Raw genomic sequence first — 15750 nt, 5'->3', positions numbered from 1 at the left:
CGGTATTGACTTGAAAAGTGCATATTTGAAGAAACTTTAATATACCTTAGTTTTACCAGACCACTGAGCTGATTAACAGCTCTCTAGCCAGAATACCGATACTTAGCCAGAAGCCAACTAACCATTTGGTATAACACAACAGCGTTTGGATATCAAAGAGCAAGATGTATATCTGTGCATCATGGCGTTTCAAAGCAACGTAACTAATGCTACGTGGAGTAAATAAGTAGAGGGTAATTTATAAAGAAGGGACCACGCAGTAGGAATAATTCATATTTGAATGCAAGTGAAGATTAGGATAGTTGATGCTGGAAAGAAGGAAGCCTGACGAATAAAACAACACCTATAGAATTTGTTGAGAAAATAGCAAAAGTATTGCAGGATAATAGAAACCATAAGTAGATTTATTAGCCAGATGCAGTCATAGAGAGGACATTTCGGATCGAAAAGATCCGAGTTTATTTTGCAATATGAACTGATCATGGTATACGAAATGGTTGTGCAGAGAGAGGCGAAGGATAATTGGGATCTTGAAGTGAAAAAGATAATAATTGAGGAAAAGGTAACATTCAGCGAAATAAACAAAATCTGAGGCTTGTATTGCGGGTTGGGGAAACAGAAAAATGCAGTAATCCAAAGGGTTGTAAGTCTAACTGCTAATGGCAGTGATGGGGTATGAGTCCTTACTTCTCACATTTGCAGATTGGGTAAAGGTACATGAAAGGGAGGGAAAGATAGACAAAAAAACATGAGTGGGAAAAAAGCCGAAGTTAAAGATTAAGATGTTAAGGCTACCAATAAAAGGAAGCAACTTGCATTTGAGGCGATTAAATACACAGAAAAGAAAAAATAGCAATGATAATCGAAAGGAACATGTCGTTGACAATGAAGTGAGTTTTTTCAAGTGGTGAATGCAGAGGGAAAATCAAAGACAATATGTGTACTAGTTTCTTTATGATCCTTGGAAGGTTAGCTAGTATCTTCTGAATACTTCTCCATTATATATATACATGTGTGTGTGTTTATATATATAGTGGAATTGTGAGGTCTTAAAGAAATTATTATTGTTATTGTTGTTGTTGTTGTTGTTGTTGTTGCTGCTGCTGCTCCATAGAGGCATATCTAGCCATTTGTTGTTGCTTAAGACGTGTCGAAAGTAAAAGGCTGACAATATAATGAATGTTTTGAAAGCGCCGAAAATGGTGCAGCAAGGTGCTGAAGGAATGACAGGTGAAATGTTACTGCATGATGTTGATAATATAAATGGGTCTGTGGCTGACCATCAAATGTAAGGATCATATTGTTAAAGGAAAGGTGTCAAATAAATGGATGAAAGTAACAGTTATTCAGTTTTACAAAAGTGTGGCAATAAAAAAGAAGTTACAATGAAAGGATATCTCAAACTGTAGCAGAAAAAAAAACGGCTGAAGTTTGTTGATTTAGAAAGGAAGGCAGATAACAGATAACAGAAAGCCTGATAGGTTAAGAGTAGTGTCAAGTGTTAGTTATGAGACATTTGTATGAGCTGTTTAAAAGTAAATGGAAAAGCTATGTGGAATTCACAGATCTGCGAGTATTTGGGATAAAACCGATAATCATCAAATGGAGATTACTGAGGAAATAAGAAATAGAAATTGAGATGGGTCATAAATTTGGGAAGGCTGCCAATATAAGGGTGATACTTTGAAAGTGTTCTCAAACTAAAAGCAATTATTAGCAAGAGTAAAGTTATGAAAATAAACAGAATCTAGTTCGTACGAATAGTAGATGAACGGACGTGTATGAAAAAGTCGGAATAAGTTTCTGGGATGATGATTTGACGAGAGAGAGGATGAGATTCATGCAAAAGATGAAGCAAAGAAAGTAAAAGGATATCAACACGAGAGTTGGGGGAGGGTGATGTGTATGAAGCCAAAAGTTGGAGTTTACGAAATTAATTTTGTGCACGTTTTGCTTCATAATAGTTATGGCGAAGGTATGACAAGTTTCATTATCTTTTTTTCAGGCAGCCTTACGTCTGTCATCGTCTTCCGGCAGTTTAATGACGATTTTGTAGTTATCGACAGTGAGCTAGAAGTCGGGAATTTTCCACACGTCACCATTGAAGCACTGAAGTATTACTGCAGTTTGAAGACACCTGACAATGAGGTAAAGTTGAGTATGTTCGCTCTATGAACTATTAAAACATAGTCCATTGATCAAGTTAGGTAAATTTAATGTTAACTTGTTATTTGTGGCTTAATAATCAAGTACATAATATTATGTTATCTTTGGTGTGAAACTGACAAATTTCCTTATATATAACTATATATTTATATACCTATTTACCTCAACATACCATACGCACATACACATACACATATATACACATATATATGTAAATATATATATATATATATATATATATATATATATATATATATATATATATATATATATATATATATTTACATATATATATATATATATTGTGTATATATATACATACATACATACATATATGTGTGTATATATATTGTGTATATATATACATACATACATACATATATGTGTGTGTGGGTGTGTGTGTATTTATATAAAAATGTACGGAAATGTTTGTATGGTAATTTTTCAATTCCACAAATTACAGTTATATATATATATATATATATATATATATATATATATATATATATATATATATATATATATATATATACATATATATATATATATATATATATATATATATATATATATATATATATATATATATTATATATTTGAAAATAAATAACAATTCGACAGCTAAAATAGTCTAAACTAAAAGGGGGATGCAGATTTTGACAAAGATTTTATTTTTTATATTTTTGGTAAAATATTTGTGATGTTGCTACTTCATTTATTGATTTTTCACTGTCACCAATTAATTCTATCCATATCAGGTTCTAGATCAGGTGAGAAAAAATTTAGTAGAATCTAAGATTTGAAATTAATGGTGTATTGTAACAACTGTGAACTTTGTATGAAAATGGATAATGGAAGTAAACCTTAATCATCTTCATCCTCATTTTCATGGCCTATGTATATATGTATATATATATATATATATATATATATATATATATATATATATATATATATATATATATATATATATATATATATGTACATACATATATACACACACACACACACACACACACATATATATATATATATATATATATATATATATATATATATATATATATATATATATATATAAAATTAAGACCTCGAGGGCATAGGCCCTGAAAATGAGGATGAAGATGATTAAGGTTTACTTCCAGTACCCATTTTCATACAAAGTTCACAGTTGTTAGAATATACCAGTAATTTCAAATCTTAGATCCTACTCAGTTTTTTCTCACCTGGTCTAGAACCTGATATGGATAGAATTAATTGATGACAGAGAAAGTTTAGTAAATGAAGTAATAACATCACAAATATTTAAAAAAAAATAAAAAAAATAAAAACTTTTTTAAAATCTGCATCCCCCTTTTAGCTTAGACTATTTTAGCTGTCAAATTTTTGTTTTCAATATACTTCTGACAAAATATGCTTCTACAAAATTCTATCTCAAATACATATCTTTATAGATTAGGATCATATTTTATATTAGTAACAAACTCCTCATAAAAAAATTTTGTCTACTATCTTTGTGTAATTACTCAACGTAGATAATCTTCTCATTTAATAAACAATTCGAGTTTCAAAGATTAACCGCTTTCTATGCGTCATTTTATACAGAAATGTAATTTTTTTTACAGCATATCTTAGAAAACATCCCATTGGATATTTTATCAAATAAATTTACAGAAATTTACAAAAGAATACAGACATTTTGTTATTTTTATCGATAACGCCCGTGAATAGAAGTTTCGTAATATCTCAAAACGAATTTAGTGAAAATACAGTAAACTATCTAAAAAGGGAAAACACATTTTTATTTGTATGTACACACACACACAAACATATATATATATATATATACATATATATATATATATATATATATATATATATATATATATATATATATATATGTATGTGTGTGTGTGTGTGTGTGTGTGTGTATGTTTATGTGTGTATGTGTGTGTGTGTAAGTGTGTATTTAGAACCAAGACCCTTTCCCTGATGGGATATAGATCCCATAATAAAAAAAAGAAGACAATGTCACATCCTGTATTTCAGTATGAAACACTAGTGGAGAAAGATTCCACTTAGTTTAACAATTCTTATTCCAAAAAGACATAATCATAGAACGGGTATGAAACGACCTCCCATACATCATACTCTCTGCCACACACCTTAGGATTCCATGAACCTAAAACAGGTGACAAAAATTTAGTGCATAAGAGGTAAAAAAAAAAAAAAGATTTAATGAAATACTTTAAAACCGTCGAGCACGGTCAGTTACACATTACATATCCTTTATATCCTACAGATATGGGGGAACGTAGTGGGAAAGGAGTTTTTGGGTTGTATAAAAAACAAGAAAAAAGTACAGTGCATAAGCCAGAAAGTAGAATGCACATATTAGAATGTAATCAGACGAAAAAGGCATTGTTAATTCGTGTTGACAGTAGAAGTTTCTAGGTTTGAAAATTATGGAAATATAGCAAGGGCAGTTGCCCGAATCGATCCTGACCTAAACTTTGCAAACCTAACCTGAACTGAGGTGCCTGATCTTTAAGCGAAGAATCCCCTCGGACCCTCCGTCTAACTTGACCTGGAAGACCGTCAGTTAAAGAGCAGCGTTAAGGGATGCAGCCCAACCTAATCTTTCTTAACTGTGACTAATGAGTGTATCAGATTCTTACCTAGACATGGTCGAAGACTAGTTTTAACAAGTCATACATTATTCATTTTTCCGGTTTTAACGATTTAATTGTTATACCTCACTTTCATGTATATTATTTGCAAAAAGATTTGAGAAAACCATCTAGAAAACTTAATGCTTTATTTCGTATCTACTGTGTGTATGGCAATCCTTAAGACGGTTATTGAAGTATTTTTAATTCATCAGCAAACAATATTTTAAGCGTCGGACAAAAGAAGAAACGCGAGAAATGAAAGGCGAACTTTCAGATATATATATATATTTTAGATATCGCATATTTTCTTATGCTTAGTAAATGCAGATATTACCTATACGTTCATTAGAAAACAAGTGAAGGGTAAGCAATACTAAAATCAAATTGTTCTTCATTGATCATTTGCTGTTTCTCGAAATGTAACAGTTACAAAGGTGATAAATGGTTCTATGCATGTATGTGTTGCTGTGTGTGTATTTGTGTGTGTGTGTGTCTGTGTATGGGTGGCAGACAGACAGACAGAAAGAGATAGATACGTTCATTTCATGGTGGTTTGAAAACAGAAAACTATGAGACTCATGAATAGGACATTTTAGTTACCCTCATAGTTCAAGTGGACTGTATATCATAAATGATCTAGGTCACTGAATATTTATAAATATCCATAACATTATAACCTCTTCACGTAAAAATACAAAGGAGGTGATGTCCGATGAAACTCAACCTGGACAAAATTTGATTTATACAAATTGAAATTTCGCTCATCAAATGACATTTTTTTCAAATCAAAAAGATTTATCCAAGTACAAAAGCGTACGTCAGTTTGCAAATATGTTCGATCTCATCCTATTAAAACAGAACAGATTGCTTTTAGCCTATGAAAGGCAGTCGCTATGAGTTAAAATTAGCAACTAAATCTTGTTTTACAACACGAAAAAGTGTTTTATCTTCATCACCGACCAATTGCCCACTGAATAATGCCACTAATGACTGGGATATTTGCACCAGTGATTGGAACTTTTATTTAAATGGTTCCCTGTCTGAAAACCAATTTTATCTTCAAAGTCGTAATAATGGCCATTTGATTTAAAAGTAGGAATAAAGTTTTCATTTACATATTCAAACAGAAGGAAGCAATAGCGTAAAACATTTCATAGCTTTGTCGAAATCGAATAGATAAAGAGTACACACACACACACACACACACACACACACACACACACACACACACACACACACACACATATATATATATATATATATATATATATATATATATATATATATATATATATATATATATATATATATGTACACACACCTGTGTGTGAGAATTAGTGAATGTTGAGGAGCATGCTTGATTCACCTGTGGAAGGACACAGAACAAAATTTAGAAGGAAAAATGAGCGATATAGCTGCATTCCAAAAATACATTTTGTCTAATTTTTGCTACTTTATGGGAGGCCGTACTAAGAGAGAATAGCTCTCACCATCACGAATATATTTTTTAACCTCATCAGACAATCGTTCCAATTGGACTTGTGATTGTTTGGCTGCAAGCAGACAGTGGACCAAGCAAAGGTGAACCGAGAATTATACTAATCAGACATGATGCCATTTATTAATAATGAATTAGAAAGAAAGAGGGTATTCTTATGTATAATTTAAGGGTGGACGAGCGCGCAGAATGAAATGTTATTTAAAGGTTATCAAACCTTTTTTTTTTTAGTCATTTAAGCTATTATTTTTTATGCTATTTTATATAAAATTTTATCAGTTTTGTATTAAATGATCTGCAATATTTAATCATAAAAAAATATTTATCTCGAAAAAGGAGACCTTGATTAAAAGGACCATTTTTTCATGGAGCGTCCTGCTAACTTAATTCATTCTATTACCGAATTTAAATGATGAAAATGAATAAATTCCCCCAAAACTTCATTGAAATTCAGAAAGTTTGAAACTTAACGAGCACCTTTTCTCAAAGAATGGCTTCCATAAAAAAAAAGAAACTCGAAACAGTAACATTATTGCAACGCCGTTTTTTCTGAAATTAAAGATATTTTCTTTTATCTAGCGTTTTATAGGACTTTATGTAGATTAAATCAGTTACAAAATATCTAGTGAAATTGTCCTGGTTATCCATTATTTTGTTTAGGGATACAAATGAAAACTTCAGTTTTTTATTCAAGAGTAGCCAGCCGTATGGTATGTAATGATCCAGGGTAGATTCACTGGACTCTTGCGTACATATTGCATTGCATTTTACAGATATGCATCCATTTATGAAGTAAGTAAAATCCTCCCTGTTTGAGAAAAATAAATAAGTTTTTTTCTTTAAATTATAGCCTTTTATTTCTCAAGGCGTTGGCTGTGCTTGAGTACAGTAGCCCTTTGTATGAAGAAGAACAATGACAATTTCTGAAGCTACAGATTGATAACTGATAGTTTCATTTGGAAGTGTTTGCTTCATTTAGACATATATAGGTTCTTAAACATTCCTTTCAAATATTAAGGAAAATTCCAATCTCGGTCCAACACCCTTGACTTTTCATCACTGTTTACAAAATGTTCCACGTTTAAAGTCTGTTCCCTTTTCGTTATATTTCATTATCTTGGGTATCAAGTTTGAAACCTATTCTGTTTTTCAAATAATTTTCAGTACATTCCGTGTAGTTTAATTTTAAATTTCCTAAGAAACAATTTCATTCAAAGATTTATCTTTCATACATTTAATCCCATGTTTCCAACGTCCTTTTCGGTTATTCAATCTTTTTAATCTGCTGCCTAATACACTTGAGCTTGAATTTTATTCATCAAACGTCCCTTTAGGGATGGAGATAAACAAAATAAATATTTCCAGAAATTAGCTTTATTTCATTAAAAATAAGGGGTTAGGGATTTCTATTCATCAGTCACCTTTTTTGGGATGGAGATAAATAAACTAAATAGTTCCAGAAATTCCTTCATTTCATTACAAATTGCAGATTAGGGATTTCTATTTATCAAGCGCCCTTTTACAGCATGGACAACCGGTAGGTTCAGATTTGTAAACGATTTTTTCTTGCAATTATAAATAGTGGGCTAAGGTTGGAAAACATTGCACAGAAATTTAAATAGTGGGCTAAGGTTATATAAAACATTATATAGAAATTTGAAAAAACATATCTATGCATTTATGTAAGTATATATATAAAGTTTTTAGTAACATGTGATGGAAATGACTCTTGGTTATTATCCAGTTTTCATGACTTTATCTACGATATTGTTTGGATAACTTTTGTATAGATATATACGAGCAAAGGGTGAATGCATATTCGTACAAGTAATTTCAGCATACATTATCATTATCTTTAATTTTCAAAAAAAAAAAAAAACACGAAAACTACTCTCATCTTCATCAACTTTATGAATAATCTTTATTAAGATTGTTACTTAATTACCTGAAAAATTGTAAACCAGTTCAAACTACTTGATGAAACATTACTAGCATCATTTATGTAAAAATGAGTAAAGTTAGCCAAACGGTAATTGCATGTTAAACATAAGTGTTAGCAATTTAACATTAGCATGTTTTACAGTAACCTCCTCTTTAAGAATCTGAACCGAGTGACCGAGGAAAACCCGACGAACAGTTTGCCCATTCATCCAAGAGACGGCATAAAAGCATAAGAAACATAAGTAACTGCATATGCCTCAGTCATAGAAGCTACAACATGTGGTGTTTGATGGCTCAGATATGACTCAGATTACAAAAAAAGAACAGGGAACCGTTACAAGAACAAAGGTCACATTTAACAACCTTCATTCTGTTTAGCTGTCATGGCCATATAAAGAAATGGAACAAAATTCTTTTTTTAAATAGAAAAGATATGAATGATATAATGGGGATGCCAATGTATAAAAATCTGCTGCTATCAAAATTAATGTCCCAAGGCAATGCTCTGCTCTAGCTATTTAGATTTTGTACTGGCTGGAATTTCTGTACTTTGACTCTGAAAATTATTATTGTAGAAAGATTAACATGTTTTTAAATAAGGAATCAAAAGTCCTTATAATGTTTTGTAAAACAATAAATTTTTGTATTGTTTTTTAAATAAGTGCCTTTTGATGAGCATGGTAACAGGAACCGGGAGTGAGCCATCGATACATTTACTGACTAACAACCCTCATCAAAAGACACTTATTTCTAAAATGCAAGAAAATTCACAATCATAATATAAGAAAAATAATGGAATTTCATAACACTGTATATTCTCTAACAATCTTTGCTCCTTGCTTTTCAAAGTAAAAGAAAGACGCTTTCCATCTACCTCTGAATTTTATTAAACACTGCGTGACAATAAAATTACCAAACATTGTAAAAAGGAGGTAGTGATTTAATATAAATTAAGAAAAAAAATTAATGAAACATGTTTCACTTCTTATTCAATATTTTTTCGTATTCGAGGCTAGCGTAGCAACTGGAACTCAATTCTGGTTTTAAAATTTATGAAAATGTTCCACGTATAAAGTCGCTGATTAAAGGATAATGCAGATATTTTACCAGTTAAATATTGTTAACTGCTTATTTCATCTATTTATCATTTTATTGAGCTACTATAAAAAAACTTAGTGTGAATATATGATTTTATCAAATCAAAGACGTGACTAACAAAAAATAGATAGGTTGCAAATATATACTTTGACCTTTATCGTTGTGCCTTATTTATAATTTTTTTTTAATTTGTACTGGACTATTCACTAGAAATAAATTTCCTAACTCGGTAACAATATTAGATGACTTCCATTATTAGTCAATTAACGATACTTAAAAAAAACAATAATCTGTTTCATTGTATATATATATATACACATATATATATATATATATATATATATATATATATATATATATATATATATATATATATATATATATATATATATATGTGTGTATGTGTGTGTGTGTGTGTGTGTGTGTGTGAGGTGTATCAGAAAAAATAGTGTTTAATATTTGGGTTTAAGAGGGAGTGAAAAGCGTCTAATACTAGTTTTTAGTTTATGTAAGTTTGTGTGTAAAAGACTTGTAATTAAAGTTTCTTTTTTGTGAAGCAACATTCTTTTAGTATGGAAAAACAAAATATTTGTGACTCAAGGAAATGTGAACTGTTTTCGCAAACAGAGTTCATTGTAGAACATTAGCAAAGAATTTAACATGTTTTTTGTTCTCGTTCAGAGCCAATATAGAAAACCGTCTATCTACTATTTAATGTACAATTGAGACCAGATAGATTATTCTTATATTTCTCTTTGTATAAGCACTTGAATTCAGCTCGTTCTATAAATATTGATATTTATCTTCACTTAAACAAATAAATAAATGTATTTTAATAACAAGCAAACTTTATGATCGTCGTTAGAAATAAAAATGATAAATATTAATTATTTCAATGATAAAAGTAGGTTGCAAAAACACCAGGGCATCAAAGGTGAGCAACAACATTGCTGGTGGCTTTTGAAGTGTATTAATAATGTGCACACTCAAAAAAAAAAAAAGATAACGGTATAGTATTTTTTGGCAATACACCATTGAATGGACTGTAGTTGTATTACAAGAGGAACAACTAGCAGAACAACGGCAACGCATTGTTCGGAGAATTTTGCAGTATGCAATTTCACATAGAATCCTTTTGACTTATGTATTCATCAAACTTACAATGGTGAGCTGGGGAAGGACAGATTAAAAGTTGGATTTTGCTTCACGGCTATGATGCGTTGTATGTACAAATAATATAGTATGGGGTTCCTAAAGTTATTTAAAATTTTTGCATGAGATTGCTTTCGTCATCAGTGGTAAAAAGCCTGTTTGCTTGATAATGCATTACAGTATAGGTTAAAATGTAGTTAATGACAAAAAGCATGACAGAAATACGTCAAGTTTATTACATTCAAAATTCGCATCCCATAATTTCTTTGTAAACATGGTGAAATCAGTGGTTTATTTTTTCTTATACATCGCTTGTACACACGCACAGATATTTATAAGTGTGTATGCATATATATACATATATATGTTGTCACGATGCATTCCAAGTACCTGGTTATTACATGACTAATCACAGATTTCGAAAATTTACCTCACTTCAGCCAGAGACATGAACTCTCATAACAATAAGAATTACGACTGAGTACTCCAAAGGTAACAGTGATCCCTTAAAAAAGCTCATTAATCACATGAAAAATCAAACTAAGTCTATCAAGACTAGTGTGAGGTAACAATTATACAAGAAATATACTAGAGTAAAAGGGCATCACTCCATCAAACAACTTTAACTGTTTCCCTGGTCTTAATTCACTTCAGCAAAACTAAAGGAACAAAACATGTTTATCACTTTGACTTATGCACACACAATTAATGCTATTCACTGGTGGTCAATAAATGAAACACTGTTTTTTAAAAACATTAGATACAAAGATTTATTGTTAAATTCAAAATTCATAACTAGAATTCACAATCTGAAAAATTTACTATTTGAAAATAACACAAAAATTTAATTAATTCGTGAGTTAAATTGTTAATCAACCAAAATTTAAACTATAAAGAATTACTCAAGATTTGAAAAGGAAATCTTAATAAAAGAAAATTAAATCAAGTATGCAATGTTAAATTATCAAGAAATATTTGAAATGCTAAGTAAATAAATGTTAAATCACAAATATGAAAAATCAAGAGATTGCAAACACAAGAACACAAAAATACACAAAAGATTTATCAATAATAATCTCACTTAGGCAAAAATTCTTTTTACACACCTTATTATACCATGGTAATAATAATTAAAATTCACTTTACCTTGCACAAGCTTGTGAAAACCTTTGTAAAATCACTTGCAGCTGCTTTAGATTCACAAAACACATTTTTTTGTTGGGCGCTGTTATGTTTCCTATGATCAGATCTCAAAGGCTAAGATTAATGCCAGTGACCACACATATATTACGTTACTCTCTTTTGAAGAAAGAGAGAGAGAGAGAGAGAGGGGGGGCGGCGACCAATATGAACGGTCTCTTAAATCAGAATGAGTAAATTCAACAGTCATATGACGTCATTAAGGCATTTTGGGAACGAGATACAAGGGGTTCTAGAAGAAGGAAGCAAAACGTTTTTAACACAATCGGTACAATACTTGATCAGAGGAATGCCATCTTAAAAATGACACAATTGCCATGTGCTTTAGTGCAATACTTGTTCACATCTCTCAAAAGGTACATGTTTTTAAAAAAAAAAAAAAAATCGTATGGAACACATGCAACATTGCGAAATTACTCTCCCTCTTGTATGAGACAGAGCTTTTACAGAAATCTTTACATGATAAAACAGATGGCAACTGGCTAATTATGATTGGCATGTTTTAAAAACAAAACAAAAAAAACACGAGTTAGTTTCCAGAATAGATCAGCAATTGTTATTCCGACCTGTCATCACATAACCCAAAACAAAGTGCTCTCTTATCTGAACTGATGACAGATTGCACATCTGGACTAAAACTCGAATTTCTCTCTCCCGCTACTACACTGATATCAAGAAAGATGTTAGTAATTCTAAATTACGCTGTTAAGTTACTTAAATCACCAACTCTTTTGAGATCTGACACTACACTACATACAATATTTCAACAGTCATTATCATTACACATAATAAATGATAAATAGAAGAGTAAATATATCAAAACTATGGAAAGACATAGATGTTACGAGGCAACCTCATGAAAATGTGTGTGTATAAATATATATAAATATATGTGTGTGTGTGTATAAATGTATATATATATATATATATATATATGTGTATATATATATATATATATATATATATATATATATATATATATATATATATATATATACTATATATATATATATATATATATATATATATATATATATATATATATATATATACTTACTGTTTCCTAGTAGTAAGCATTCATGGCCATGGGGTAAATCCAGTTTGGTAGAAAAACATAGTAAATCCATAGTGCCTTTGTTGACCTAAACATTCAATTAATACCTTGCAGCCAGTCAACCATGGGTTGTAGCCAGTGACTAGATAGAAATCTGCTAGTAACCTCATTCCAAACTAAATGTTAAGACTGGAAAGGGCACCACAGTTTGAATCTGCCCTTTTCTATAATAAAAATGCATTTAGGTGTTTTATATATTTACACACACACACACATACATATATACATGCATATGCAAATGTGTATGTAATATATATGATAAATCGTAGCCAGTCGTTTATCGTTATTTGCAACTATTCTGAAGAGTGACACTAAAGTTGTATCTTTATTATGGATGATGATATTTCGGTGACGTACACCATGCAGCACAGAGAAGGCTGTTATCTATCCTTGGCATCTCACGTAGATGAAAAGTATGTCTCAGAGAAATGACTCCTCTGCCATTTAGGAGTTATTTTCCTCATTCCAAGAGTCTAAAATGCTCCACTGGGCACTTTCTGCCTTTATACACTGTAACTGTACCCCAAACCATTGCTACTCCCTAGACAGCAATAATTACTTACTCGTTCAACTGGGTTGGAGCCACATTAAGTACACTGATATTCTTACATTAAGAACACTAACCTTCTTACTCTTAAGAGAGAGCAGTTCACCCGCCATTTCCAGTTACATTTCCTCTTCTTGGTGTTCACAACCATCCAGTAGACTATCACCGGCCTTAAGAGAAGTTGCAATATAACACTTTTAGCTTTTTGATCTTGGTAGGGGGATAGTGACCAGGTAGTATGAATATTACATTGACCTGTGTGTGTGTGTGTGTGGTCTGAAGCTACAGTTTGTAAGGGAAGACGCCTTAGTCTTACACTTCAGCACACAGATAGTTAACAAAATTCAAAATTGATAAATATATTTCCTAAATAATCACATTATGGGAAATAAGTACGATGAAGATCTCGGCATTAACGCATATTTTTCTTTCGTAACATCGATAATCATGGCATTTTACTTTTTGTTTTGGTTTCAATAATAAATAATTGTACTAGACATGCTGTCAGTTAACATCCATTAAGTCCTGTTAAAATCAGTCCTAATACTGGAAATAAATAAAAGAAAAATTACCTACGGCATAGTAAGATAGTACTGCAACAAACTAAATAATATCCACTTTGTTTCTGAACCGTAGGCTAAAATATTACTTTATCTATTATTGTTTAGAAATATATTATGTTAAATTCTGCCAGAGGTTTATTATATATTTTCTTTTTAGAAGAATATAAAAGCTATTCAGGTAAATGACTAAAGCGTATTTTAAGATAAATGCTAAGAAAATATAGTTAAGAAAATATACGTATAGTTTTTACCTAACTGTAAATTCAACAGCGCTGAAAAGATGAAAACATTATCACTTGTTTCAGACCAGGGACCATCACTGAAGAATTATTTAAAAGCTTCACAGTGTGTGTTGCCATTAACTGCGTCTGATGAATTATCAACACTGTTTATTCGTTTCAGAACACTGGCATTTCAGTTTCGAAACTCCCAATGTACGTGTTAGGCAAATGTAAAAAAAAAAAAAAAAAAAAAAAAAAAAAAAAAAAAAAAAAAAACGTGGATTGTTGTTATTTCATTGTAGAAATGTTTAATTTGCCTAGAAAGTTAGTCAGTGTCATTCATATTGGGCAAGATTGATATGGTCAGTTGAGGGACCTAACTTTTCAATATTATTATAATCTAAAGGCAAAAGACAAATAATAATATAATTCTCGGAATTATATTATCGTTACCCAATTATAGAATAGTGAATTATTATGAGTAAATTCAACTCCTTTACAATCCTGCTCTCTTTTGTGGAAAGTTTTCTATGCCGTAACTTTGATAACAGCTTTGTGCTGTAGCAAAAAAAAACAACAACAATGTTAGAACCTGTGTTACAAAAATTGTTATCATAAGACGCAAAAATTCTTCATTCCAACGAAGCATGTAATGCAGATATTAGGTGTATGTTCAAACACTCGTTTGCTCGTTCCTGTGTTTGCTGACAACCTTTGCATTTGCAAGCATGCATCCGTGGTCTCTTTGCCCACAAGGTTAAAGCTTTTCCGCCCTGTATTTGGTGAACATCAGCTTTGGCAGGAAAACGTTTGCACTTACGGTTGGTAATGTATTCTAGCTTTAATCGTTTGCCTTGTTTAGATATTCTGAATTCACACTTCAAGGAAGTTTTGTACAAAGTGTTTATCCTTTCCGTACATAACAATAGAATTAGAATGTTTTGAATAAAAAAAAAACCATCAGGGATTAGACAAGTGATTGGAAAATGAGAATAACGTTCTTCCTCTATTCTATAGAACCAAACAAAGACCTTAACATGATAATGTAGTATAAAACTGGTGTAAATGTATCAAATGAATAAACACCCATACATAAAGATAATTAAAGGATGATTTACAAAATGATCAAGAGATCGATAAAAAAAAATCAAAGAAACTTCAAAGAATATTAAGGTATGAACGTTCATAAAAATGACGAGACACATAAGCTGTTAAACATTAGGACAGAAAATTAATAGAAGACTTTAGTAGGAAAATAAAGTGTATGGCTGCACTCATCCTTGATATATATATATACACACACACACATATATATATATATATATATATATATATATATATATATATATATATATATGTATATATATATATATATATATATATATATATAGATATAGATATTTTTTTTTTTTTTTTTCTTACTGAAATCTGACAACACGATATGTGGATAGTTGGTAGGTGACAAGAGTAGATGGAAGAGGAAGCTGATAAATATAATGAAGAAAAGATTAGTAAACGGAGGAGTATCTGATCATTGTTTAGTTGAAAAGTCAGTTAGAATTAACAGTTAAGAATTTA

At 30.7% G+C, this 15750-nt stretch overlaps 1 protein-coding gene across 1 annotated transcript in view; it reads left to right on the top strand.

Moving 5' to 3' along the window:
• Positions 1-15750, top strand: part of LOC136849044 (major facilitator superfamily domain-containing protein 6-like) — a 725072-nt gene that overhangs the window by 291751 nt on the left and 417571 nt on the right. The window contains exon 6 of the mRNA XM_067121936.1: positions 2006-2148. The gene's annotated coding sequence lies outside the window, so the exon portion shown is untranslated. The remainder of the gene's footprint in view (positions 1-2005; positions 2149-15750) is intronic.

Source organism: Macrobrachium rosenbergii, chromosome 20 (genome assembly GCF_040412425.1).
Source record: "Macrobrachium rosenbergii isolate ZJJX-2024 chromosome 20, ASM4041242v1, whole genome shotgun sequence".
NCBI classification, from domain to species: domain Eukaryota; kingdom Metazoa; phylum Arthropoda; class Malacostraca; order Decapoda; family Palaemonidae; genus Macrobrachium; species Macrobrachium rosenbergii.
Note: the sequence above shows the minus strand (reverse complement) of the source record. Positions and strands in the feature narration are given on the sequence as shown.